Source organism: Anolis carolinensis, chromosome 3 (genome assembly GCF_035594765.1).
Source record: "Anolis carolinensis isolate JA03-04 chromosome 3, rAnoCar3.1.pri, whole genome shotgun sequence".
In the NCBI taxonomy this organism is placed as follows: domain Eukaryota; kingdom Metazoa; phylum Chordata; class Lepidosauria; order Squamata; family Dactyloidae; genus Anolis; species Anolis carolinensis.
The window spans coordinates 177,177,584-177,190,598 of NC_085843.1; the positions used below are offsets into that span (position 1 = coordinate 177,177,584).

General features: G+C 37.2%; 1 protein-coding gene across 5 annotated transcripts in view; it reads right to left on the bottom strand.

Annotated features, from left to right (window-relative positions):
- The window catches only part of LOC103279638 (pulmonary surfactant-associated protein D), a 43,935-nt gene that overhangs the window by 18,828 nt on the left and 12,092 nt on the right, over positions 1 to 13,015 (bottom strand). For all 5 annotated transcript variants that reach the window (XM_062975840.1, XM_062975838.1, XM_062975837.1 and 2 more), the window contains 4 exons: positions 12,775 to 12,938; positions 9,177 to 9,346; positions 6,998 to 8,007; positions 3,056 to 3,139 (listed from right to left, as the gene is read on the bottom strand). The gene's annotated coding sequence lies outside the window, so the exon portion shown is untranslated. The remainder of the gene's footprint in view (positions 1 to 3,055; positions 3,140 to 6,997; positions 8,008 to 9,176; positions 9,347 to 12,774; positions 12,939 to 13,015) is intronic.

The following is a 13,015-nucleotide window of genomic DNA, read 5'->3' on the forward strand; positions in this document are numbered from 1 at the left end:
GATGGATTAAAGATAAATAGATTCACAGAAGAAGATAGAAGAAGTTTAAACCGAGCAATCAGCATCGAGGAAATAGAAGAGGCAATACAATCTGCCAAAATAAACAAAGCTCCGGGACCCGATGGCCTCACAGCAAAATATTATAAAGTATTTCAGGAGAACTTAACTAAACCGCTACAAGCTATTATGAATCGCTAAAAGAAGGGAAAATACCCGAATCATGGAAAGATGCATACATAACATTAATACCGAAGGAAGATAGAGACCCTCTACAACCAAAGAATTACAGACCTATATCACTTCTGAATGCAGACTACAAACTCTTTATGTCTATCCTGGCAAACAGATTGAAAAATATCCTAAAAAGAATAATCTCAAAAGACCAAGCCGGCTTTTTGCCGAATAGACAAATCAAACAGAATACAAGATGCCTCATCGATATAATTGAATTATTTGATAAACATCCCAGCAGGAAATTAGCGATACTCTTTTTAGACATAGAAAAAGCATTCGACAGCTTAAGCTGGGATTTTATGATGGAAGCTCTGCAAGCACATGATATGGGAGACCAATATATAAAAACAATAAGAACTATATACAAAGATCAATATGCGCAGTTAATAATTAATGGGGAGAAAACACAAAGAATCAGAATAAGACATGGCACCAGGCAAGGTTGTCCACTATCGCCACTCCTGTTTATTATGTGCATAGAGATGCTTATAAAACAAATAAATGAAAACAAGGAGATAAAAGGTGTTCGGGCAGCAGGAAAAGAATATAAGATTCGCGCCTTCGCCGATGATATTGTTCTGACTCTGGAAAACCCCAATGATTCAAAGGAAAAATTAATTAATACCCTAACAAACTTCTCAGAATTAGCTCGGTTAAAAGTAAACAAAGAGAAAAGTCAATTTTTAACAAAGAACCTCACAGAATCGGAAAAACAAGAACTAAAAGAAAACACAGAATATAATATTGTACAGAAAGCCAAATACTTAGGAATATACATCACAAAGAAAAATTCAGAACTATTCAAAAATAATTATGAAAAGGTGTGGAGAGAGATAAAGAAAGAACTAACGGAATGGGACAAACGAGGGCTCTCCCTATTAGGGAGGATATCATCTATCAAAATGACAACACTGCCAAAAATGTTATTTTTATTTCAAAACATACCAATTATTAACAACGAAAAAATCTTCAAAATTTGGCAAAAAGACATCTCAAAATTTATTTGGGCTGGGAAAAAACCAAGAGTAAAAATGAAAATACTTAATGATGATAAAACAAGAGGCGGCTTATCCCTTCCAAATTTACAACTCTACTTTCATGCATGCTGTCTGGACTGGATTAAAGAATGGGTGACCCTAGAAGACAATGAGCTATTAGATTTAGAAGGTATAAATCTCCCTTTTGGATGGCATGCATATTTAGATATACAAAAGGCCAAACCAACAGGCATATTTAATGATCATTACATACGAAGACCAATTCTAAACACCTGGAACAGATACAAAAAAAGAATATATACAAAGACACAAGAGTGGATGTCCCCACATGAGGCATACCTCAAAAGGGAGAACATCTTACAAGGGAAATGGTTAACCTACAGGGAATTGGTCCATATTAATTTGGAAAACTCAGAAATGAAATCCCTAGAAGAACTGAACCAATCAGGCCTTAAATGTAACTGGCTTCTATATAGACAACTGCGTGAGAAATTTAAAGAACAACTCAAAACCTCAGGTTTCCAGACTGCAAAAACATGGTTTGATGTGGCGATGTTCCAAAAACCAAAAGAACTTATATCTTATATATACAAAAACCTACTGACTTGGCACACAGAAGAGGAAGCAGTAAAGGACTCAATGGTTAGATGGGCTCAAAACATCGGCCAAGAGATAAAAATGGTCCAATGGGAAAAAACATGGAATAGAAGAATGAAATACACGGCATGTCAAAACCTAAAAGAAAACATTTACAAAATGCACTTGCGGTGGTATCTCCCTCCAGAGAGATTAGCGAAGATGTACAACTGCACCGATAAATGCTGGAAATGTGGGAAAGAAAAAGGCACATTTTACCACCTGTGGTGGTCATGCAACAAAGTAAACAGCTATTGGAAACAGATTCATGCACATCTAGAAAAGATATTAAATACAAATTTTAAAATGACACCACAAATGTACCTTTTGAACATGCCCGAAGAAGAATTGGAAAGGAAATATGGAAGAATTTTGTTTTACGTGACAGTATAGTCAGCTCGGATAGTATACGCTAGATACTGGAAAACCCCTAAGGTACCTCCCTTAGCAGAACTGGAACAATATACTATAGAGTTGCTGATGATGGACAAAATAACAATGCACTTAAGAGGAGAACCTTTAGAGAACTTTGTTAAGGAATGGCAACCAATGATCCAACATTTCAATGTAAAATTAATCTAAAAATATACATAGAGGAAGCTAATAGACTGAAGGCAAGGAGGAAACGGATATAAATTTGGAACTTATAATATCACTATATATACTATACAAATAGAAGCCTGTGACCCCTTATTGTAAATATATTGTCTGAGAAATGACTATGAAAGACTAATAGATGAAAGTATTGCACTGTATGCAACAAACACTCGCAATGTATGTATATTTGAATGAATGAAAATAAATAAACATTATATATATAAATAATAATAATAATAAAAATAGCATATAAATACATTAAGTAAGCTGTTAAACATTGCATGTAGACCCGAAATCATAATTCAAAAGCCATTCCAATTCCATTCCATTCCATTCCATTCATTTCATAGCTACATGTCTCCAAACGCTTGGTTATACAGCCAGGTTTTAACTTTATTTCTAAAGGATAAGAGGGAGGAAGCTGATCTGATTTTGCTAGGAAAGGAGTTCTACAGCTGAGGGGCCAACACTGAGAAGACCCTGTCCCTCGTCCCCACTAGCTGCAGGTGGGACCAAGAGCAGGTCCTCCCCAGAAGATCTTAGCATCTGACCCGAGGTCTCATTCAAACCGGTCGACTCTATTTTCTCACCATTTTGATTTCTGAGAACAGCATTTCTTAAATCTTCCAGTTGTTCTTTCAAAATGTTTACCTCTTGTTGAAGGCTCCGAACCTCTAAATGACAAAAGAATAAGACATGTATATCGAAATTGCTAGTTATTTTAAAAAGTATCATAGATGAAGGTACTATTTGGCCATACTAAAACCTGCAGGTATGACTTGACCTATAACTGGTCTGAATTGTCAGAAAAGTTCAGCAATGCAGCTGAACAGTTAAGCACAATAGATGATAGAACAAACTGTCACAATTTACTAACAAAATAAAAACTGTATGATTTTGTATATAGTATACAAAACCACTGAACTGCTCAACTTGCTGGCCGAAAGGTTGGCTGTTCGAATCCGGGGAGTGGAGTGAGCTACCGCTATTAGCCCCAGCTTCTGCCAACCCAGCAGTTCGAAAACATGGAAATGTGAGTAGATCAATAGGTACCGCTTTGGCAGAAAGGTAACGGCGCTTCATGCAGTCATGCTGGCCACATGACCTAGGAGGTGTCTATGGACAACGCTGGCTCTTCAGCTTAGAAATGGAGATGAGCACCAACCCCCAGAGTTGGACACAACTAGACTTAATGTCAAGAGAAACCTTTACCATTACCTTTTATACCTTTTAAAAAACAAACCGTTAGCATTAACGGAGGGAAAGATTGGTCCCTATGAAGATAAATATTACTAAATTTTCCTGCCCAGGGTGGGAAAAGGTGTTCTGATACATCAAGTGGACTCATCAACTATTGCATGCTTCATTCTTTAATTTTTTTGTATTTCATACCTTCTTTTATGAAATTTGGGGTTGCCCCAGAACACTGGGGTTTCACAGCAAAATGCTGTACAGTGCACATTGCTTTTCAAGAAGAAGTTTTTGCATGAGTGAGTTTGAAGCAAAAACTTGAAACATTCAAAAAATAAAAATATCATCATGAAAAGAAATTTCCATAATCTCACCTGCCAAGAAGAAAACATTCCCAAGTATTCGTTCTTACATGAGAGTAGCAAACAAGTGAAGGCTTACATTGGCACTAATGACTACATTTGTGGCTTTCACTCTTCACTAGAAAGTGGCATTTAAGCTTTCTGAAAAGAGTCAGGTGTGTAGATAGCCCATCTTCTCTGAATACACTCTGGCCCCATCTATACTGACCCATACAAAACCCATACAAAAACTGCTAATATTAATTAGTGCTCTGTAGTTTGTGTAATTATCATCCAGGCCTCAAACTGGTTCCAAGATTTCCTGTGTAATCATCTGCACAGTGAAAACACTTTCTTTAATACCATTTTGAAACCACATTAAATGGTCAGTGATGGGGCCTCTATTGGTGTGAGACAATGGTGATACAGGACCCAGCTGATGAAGAAGTAACCATAGGGAGGCAACAATGATACTATTTTATTTGACATTATTATTCATATTAGTAGTACATTACAAACATAGTCCTGGAAGGAGGGCGCCACTCTCCGCCTCCTTCTCCTTTGGACCTCCCGGGGCCCGCACTGGGCCTTCCGGCCGGCACAGGCCCACCTTCGCACCACGTGAGCCCACCTTTGGGGCCTTCAGAGATTGTGAGGTCTGTAGGAACTTGGAAGCTAGGTATGTGGGGTTTAAATATCTGTAGAAGGTCCAGGGTGGGAGAAAGAACTCTTCTTTGAAGCAGGTGTGAATGTTGTAATTAATCACCTTGATTAGCATTTAATGGCCCTGTGGCTTCAAGGCCTGGCTTCTTCTTGCCTGGGAGAATCTTTTTTTAAGAGGTGTTAGCTGTCCCTGATTGTTTACTGTCTGGATTTCTTCTGTTTTCAGAGTGTTGTTCTTTATTTATTGTCCTGATTTTAGAGGTTTATTTTTAATACTGAGGGCTATCTGGGTTATCTAAGTCCACACTGCCCTATATCCCTGTTCAATATTTAGTGCTAAATTTGCAAATACAGTAGAGTCTCACTTATCCAACATAAACGGGCTGGCAGAACGTTGGATAAGTGAATAGGTTGGATAATAAGGAGGGATTAAGAAAAAGCCTATTAAATATCAAATTAGGTTATGATTTTACAAATTAAGCACCAAAACATCATGTTTAACAACAAATTTGACAGAAAAAGTAATTCAATACGCAGTAATGCTATGTAGTAATTACTGTATTTACGAATTTAGCACCAAAATATCATGATGTATTGAAAACATTGACTACAAAAATGCGTTCGATAATCCAGAATGTTGGATAAGCGGGTGTTGGATAAGTTTTTTTTTTTCGTGTCAGGAGCAACCGGAGTTGCTTCTGGAGTGAGAGAATTGGCCGTCTGCAAGGACGTTGCCCAGGGGACGCCCGGATGTTTTGATGTTTTATCATCCTTGTGGGAGGCTTCTCTCATGTCCCCGCATGGAGCTGGAGCTGATAGAGGGAGCTCATCCGCACTCTCCCCGGGTGGGATTCGAACCTGGCAGCTTTCAGGTCAGCAACCCAACCTTCAAGTTACGAGGCTTTTATCCCCTTGGCCACCGGGAGCTCCAGTTAGGGTTGGATAAGTGTTGGATAAGTGAGACTCTACTGTATAGTAATTCCTACATAACATTACCATGTATTGAACTGCTTTTTCTATTGATTTGTTGTAAAACATGATGCTTTGGTGCTTAATTTGTAAAATCATAATGTAATTTGATGTTTAATAGGCTTTTCCTTAATCCTTCCTTATTATCCTACATTTTCGCTTCTCCAACGCTTTTATTTTTCAGTGATTGGTTTTTTTTTGCGGGGGGGGGGGGGTAAAATTATTTTCGCCTACACTTGAAAAATACCTAGGGCCGGCTCTGGGTTGAACTTAGTTACACTGGTAATAAAGTACTGGACTATATTGTTGGTAAATACTTGGCTATAGATATAATACAGAACTAAGATGGTAAAATACAGAACTATGGTGAAGTACACTATGCTGTATTGGTAAAGTACAGAACTGTGATGACTATTTGGTAAGGTGCAGGCTATAATAACTATATAGTAAAATAATCTAAGCTATATTGGTAAAGTACTATTTTGGTGGTAAATACTGGACTTTGCTATGGTAAAATATACTATACTATGGGTAAATATGTGCTAAGGATGCCTGTCTGGATTGCCAAGGAACCCATACAAGTTCTGGCCTTCTCTAAAACTCTGACACAGAATGAAAAGGAGGAAAAAGCCTTTCAGGCAAGCTCTGAGGCAAAGGGCTAAACCAACCGAGCTAGGTCTCTAGGGGTTTTTTAAAGCTCCACCCCTAAAGCTAAGTACAAATGGAAAAATCCACAGCAAAGGGAGAACTAAACAAGGAAATGAAGCATCATCATCTTTATCATTGTGTAATATACATGAGAAAAGCTTCAGGTGAATAAGGGAGGCGAAAGCAAAAACACTGAAACTTGACCCTTGGCAAATATGTCTTCATGATCACAGAACAAACTCAATGTTAATGTCATTAATACCAAATATGGTTTGATATGAAATGAGTTTCCTCAGTATTGAAAATCCCTTATAATAAGAGTATTGAACTAGAACCCTTGAAGATTATTTGTTTAAAAATGTATTTTGAGTACTTTGCATAGAAAGTACTTTAATTTTTTTTAAGCAGGAAAACATTTCTGTGTAGAAAATACTGTTTTTTTTTAGATACAACAAGAGCATTTATATGCAGAAAAATGTGTCTTCTGCAAGGGGAATGATGTTTCCACTTCCATATGGAAAATAAATCAAGGTGGATTTTCATTTATCTTGATTTGTTAACAATCCTGCAAAATTGCAGTTTTTTGGGATTTTATTGCACAAATGTCAACAATACTAAACATTCAGTTTTTACTTTCATAAATAAAATTGATTAATGATTACATCCTTGTTTGACACCCTGACCATCAATGAAGCACAAGTGAAATGGTTCACATCCTACCTTCTTGTGATGTCTCATGGGCCATGTAGTCCCGTTCCTAGTACTGTTGTGACAGATGAAGAGGAAAATTTGGGTTTCCCACCGTTTCTGCCAGATTTGGAGCCCTTGCAGCTGCAGGATGTTTGCCCACAAGAAGACAGCCAAACAAGCCTTGAGCCGAAATCTCCCCCATTTTCTCGCCGCCTTTATTATAATCAAGATAGACACGCTAGGGAGGCGACTCGCTGAAGCGCCAGGATAGCTGCCAGACAATTAGATGATTAAGTCTGTTTCCCTTGGGAAAGTTTAAGGAGTCCTGCATCTGGACAGTATAGGTTTCGGTTCTTGTTCCCCAGAGAAAGTGTGCTTTGGCGGGAAAACAAGATCCTATATAGATGTTGGCCACAAAGGATTCCTTGTGGAGTCAATTCGTCAGCTCGTGGAGTGAGATCGTGTGTAGACTTCGTACTCCTGTTCCCAGCTCCTGAATCAAGTTCCCAGCCCTGCCTTGTTCCACGGATTCCTATGGACTCAGTTCTTGTTCCACGAATGTCTTGTTTCAAGTTGGACCTTGCCAAGTCTCAAGCCTTGCCTCGCCTTGCATTTTAAACCACGGACCCTGCTTCTCGGATTCCAGCCTTGTTTACCTTTCCTTCGGATTTACCTTAAGCCTCAAAGACTATGGTCAGTTCCCCACACTATTGCTTGCCAAGTAGTGTGTGTTTCGGTAAAGTGGATTATAACTTTGGACTTTAATATCATATATTGGACATTGTTTTCCTGGACTATATTTGACCTTTCCTGAAAGGTCTACTTCTGAACTATATCCTACACTTGTTTTTATTGACTTTATATATTTCTTTAATAAAGATATTAGATAGATTCTGGCCTCTGCGTATGGTTATTGGTGCTCTGCAGCCTGGGTCCTGACACTTCTCCACCATGGTCTCCCTTTGGTCCTCTTTCACCTACTGGTCCCTGGTCTCCTTTAAGGCCTGCAGGTCCAGCTTTGCCAGGCGGTCCTTGGAGTCCTTGTAAATCAGGGATTAGATGGATTAGATGGATGACAAGAACCAGGACTCATGAAAACTCAGAATGGGAACTGGCATTCAAAGTCTATAAGTCATCATTTGAAATCAATCAATCAATCAATCGATCTATCAATTTACTTTAGATAAATAAATCCAAATCTCCATGAGTTAAGGGAAATATTTTGATATCACATATATCTGATTAATTTCTGCAAATAGGTTCTGTCTGTTCATTGAACATGTAATGTAAAAATGATCTCATCTTCTTTGCATAAAAAACTATGACATGGATTGGGCTGACAGGCCTATGGACATCAAGTGGGTCCTTTCTGGGAGTTGTAGTTTACTCAACACCAGAGAAACTTTGACCTTCACTGATGATGAAGCTTGTCCAAACTTGACACACGCCATGACTCACTCAACCTACTGGAGAAGTTTGAGGGGACTGGCTCACCATAGTGGGAGTTGTAGTTTACCCTACAGCCAGAGAACACACTGAACCCCACCGATGATGCATCCAGAGCAAACTTGTCCAACATAAGAAACTTTATGTACTGATGGAGTTTTGGGAAAGTTACCTGGCATGATGTCAGTTGTTGTTAATTTACAACCTTTTGCAGTTTGTATAATTAAAAAATTATTTTTTAAAATTAATTACCTTCCTAGTGCTATATAAAATAATAAAAAAAAGAAAATCTAAACACAATTAAATATAGATAAATAAAAATGGAGTTTTATCTTTTACTAAAATGGATATTGTAAATGGATAGTATATGAAACTCAGAAATTTTTACTTCTCATAATAATAGGCTAATGATTTGTTTGCAGATTATTTTAAAAAAATGGAATGAATAATAAAAGCTTATTTCATCCTGTGTCATAAAGCTCCTCTAGGATTTCTTAAGGATTACCAACAGGTCCTTGTTAGTTCAGCTCATAACCCAGAAGCAAAAAAAGGCACTTAGGAAGAGTGGGTAGTATCAGAACAAAGGTAGGCTGAACTCTTGTTTAGGAAGATTTCTAGCTTTGGACAGTGGGATAGTTACAAAGTCTCAACTGTCATCATTGCCTCATCAGAATGGACTTCCAGTAAATTCAGTTACTGATCAGTGACCTTACTACATGCATTGCCCAAGTTTTTAACAAACAATATCCCGATGTAGTTGTACCTTGATCACCTTTCTGTCCTGCAGGGCCTGGCAACCCAGACATTCCCGGAATGAAAGGGCACGCATTTGCTTTCTCTTCACATCTGCAATTATCTGGCCTTGCAGTTTGTGATGATGCCACTCCAAGGAGAAGATAGATAAAACCACAAAGGAATTTCATTTCTGGAAATCTGCTTGAGAAAGAATTTTTATATAGCTTTAAAAATAATCAGTGAAACAATCATACTATGAAAACTGTGATAGGTGAACTTTAGGATCACCACAAATTGAAAACAACACACATCTGTCATAAGTACTTTTGAAAGGTTCTTTTATTCCGCTTTCAGTGAGACAGGTTGTATTAGGCACTTTCAGAGAAAGAAGTAGACACAGACTCCTGTATTGGGTTTTATAATAATTATATTGGTTACATAGACAAAAGAGGATATTGCATCAACAGTTACACGTATAATCTAACATTCATTCGTCATTCATTCCTCAAGCATTCTTACCATCCTTGTTGAGGTTGATCAGCTTCTTGAGAGGAGACGGCTGTTCATAGTGGTGTTCAGAAATTGGTGTTCAGCTGGTCTGACACATCTTTTCTGAGAGCAAAGGGTCCTTTATGTAGTATTTTCTGTTGATTTGATTCTGAAAGTTGTAAATTGCTAACAGATAGGTAAAATCCGTTGATTCCGTCAGTTCCTGGACAGATGTATACATTGCTTAATTAGCTTTCCTTGTTTGCTTCCTTGTTTGGAGCCTTGTTTGCTTCCTTAATAATGTTGACAAATGTAAGGAGCCACCATGTTGAGTTCCTTACTTAAAAGAACCATTGTCTTTCGCAATGTAAACAAGTTGGTTTTCCACCAAGAGTTAATCAAGCCAGCAATGTCAACAGTTAATCATTTGTCACAGGTCTAATCAGCAAGTCCATGAATTGTAGTTTTCCAGGCCTTATTCCTTAGGATGGTATCTTCAGCCCAATTAGGCCACATTCATACACCTTTCTCACTCAAATCATACATAATATCTATTTCATAACATTAGATATTTTATCATTAGATATTAGATCTTTCACACTTTGAACAGTTCCAAATTCAGTAAATAATGAAATAATTAAAGTGTCAATGGTATATCAAGATAGGTAAATATCTGTTTTGGTTCAGTTTTTAATTAAAAAGAAAACCGGAAATTTGCCATGTATTAATGGAGGTGAAAGAAATAACATTTTTTAAAAAACACAACCAAATGTATGATAAGGTGAAACCAACAGATTTATTCATCCCCATGGAAGGGCTTCGATCTTACAGGTCATTCTTTAAATATGTAAATAGGTAATCATGTTTATGTTTTGTCGAAGGCTTTCATGGCCGGGGGATCACAGGGTTGTTGTATGTTTTCCGGGCTGTATGGCCATGTTCTAGAAGTATTCTCTCCTGACGTTTCACCCACATCTATGGCAGGCATCCTCAGAGGTTGTGAGGTATGGAGAAACTAAGCAAGGAAGGTTTATATATATCTGTGGAAAGTCCAGGGTGAGAGAAGAACTCTTTGTCAGTTGGAGGCCAGTGTGAATGTTGTAGTTAATCACCTTAATTAGCATTGAATAGCTTCATCTCCTGGCTTCTTTCTGCCTGGGGGCATCCTTTGTTCAGAGTCGTTAGCTGCCCCTGGTTCCCATGTCTGTAACTCCTCTGTTGCTTCTTATTTACTGTTCTGATTTTTGAGTTTATGTTTATGTTGCTGAATTGCAGAAATGGCTTGGTAGAGATGACTGTGGTGCTTTCAAGGTAATTTGGGAAGGAGGATTTTAGTCATTGCATAGTCTAACAGAATTTCAATTTTTACAGTGACCAAAAAAGTGAGCTATAATGATCTAACTGATAGTACTGTAATTCACCAATGTGAGGTTGAACTGATTGGTGAATATGTATAAACATTAGGGATTGTACATATTTTAGTGTGGGCTTAGAGAGGATGTGAAAACTGATAGCATCAACAAAGGATTTTTCACATCACGTATTTCATAAGATTAATGAGCATAGTTTCATTATAACCTCTGCATGTTACATGTAAAATATGCATAATATCAAGATGATAATGAGTGCATTAGACATTTGATGCCTATTAATCCAGTGACGAATACATGTACTGACATTTGAAATACTAGTCTATTTATCCTATTGTCTACCTGTAGGATCAAACTAGATGAGATACTATTCATGCAAGCACAAATAGTATTAGTAGTTCAATTACAAATAGTGATGAGACATTTTAATGGGTCCCTCACATGGAAATAAGTAGTACTTGAAAACTTTGACTCTGCTACTTTTAGAACAAGTAGCAATGGGATTCTTTTCAAAAGCAAATGGATTTACAGCAGATGGCAATTATTTGAAGTCTTTGTACTATCCAGAAATGTTTTATTTAAGAACACTAGTGTTCTTTCTTACCCATGCATTTTTAAAAGTCATTTATATAATTACACTGTGAATAATATCTTGTCTACAGGTTGAAAAGGTTATTGTTTGGAGTGTAACACCCAAAATCCCCCAGCCAGATAGCCCTAACTTCTGGAGGCTGCTGTCTAACTTTTCTCCTATTCAGTTTCGGTTTTAACTTACAGCTATTTGGTAAGGTTTAAAGCTGAAATATTTCTTACATTAGATATGTAGAATTGCCAGGTCAGAACAATCATATGCCTTGAGATTTCAGGGTCACTACCCTTATGACATTTTTAAGCATAACACTTTATACAGTTGTACAGTCTGCTGTGCAAACTATAAGAAAAAGATGAATTTTATTCTCCCTTTTTGTAGATTGGAGAAGAAAGGTTAAACCCTGAGATGTTACAACTCTCTCTATACGTAGCATGTGCAGCTGGAAATTCTCTTCCTTAGTACTAAAGTCATCATTTATAGGCTTGATCCAAGTCAGGATCAGAGCACATGTATAGGAGAGGAGTAAGTACTTAGATGTTTTTCCTTAATTTGTCCTCCTCCCAGTGACAACCCTCCCCCTTTATTTTGCTCCATTATCAAATCTTCTACCTTTATACATTGGTCCTAATCTCTAGTAAGCTCTTGTGTGGTAATTTTAGAGTAAGATCTGTTATGAATCTGTTTGTTGAAGAACTGCATTTCACCTGAAAAACCAGGAGTTTGAGGAATGAAAGAGTGAACCTATGTATATATTCATCAGGGCTAGCGCCCAATCCAATAAACTTTCGTTGTATGGGTTTTAACGGCTCAATAATGTAACTCGTTCTACATACATGTGTAAATCTTGTAAGAAAAAGTTATGTGATATAACTAATACATGGTAGCATGCCATTTCAAATGTGTTGGGCACTCACTGTTCTTGTGTTTGTACAAAAAATCTTAATGTTTTATGTCAATTAGGGTGCATAGTCACCAATCTGACACTCAGCTATTTCAAACTGACCCACTGAGATAAATCAGAACTTTTTATATACAGAATTGAACTATAATGTTTCAGTTTCAATATGCTTGTTTGTTTTGTGATTGATGCCTATCTGGTGGAAATGTAGATGTAAAATTCTTACATTTATTTTAATAAAAAACATTACATTGATTTTATAATTAAAATTACTTACCTTTCTCCTGATAGAGAGCAGATCACATGAAAGGTTGCTCTTTACAGATCTGATAGTCTTCTATGAGTCCAGATTTAGTTTCCCAACTGGAAATAGCTCTAGTTTAGAAAATGATGCTAGGAAGTTTTTCAAAACCTGTGTATTTTCTCTATGAGAGATGACACCTAAGTATAAGAACATAGTAGAGGAACCCTGAATAAATGAGAAGAAAATATTGTTTCTCCTTCAATCATATCACGTA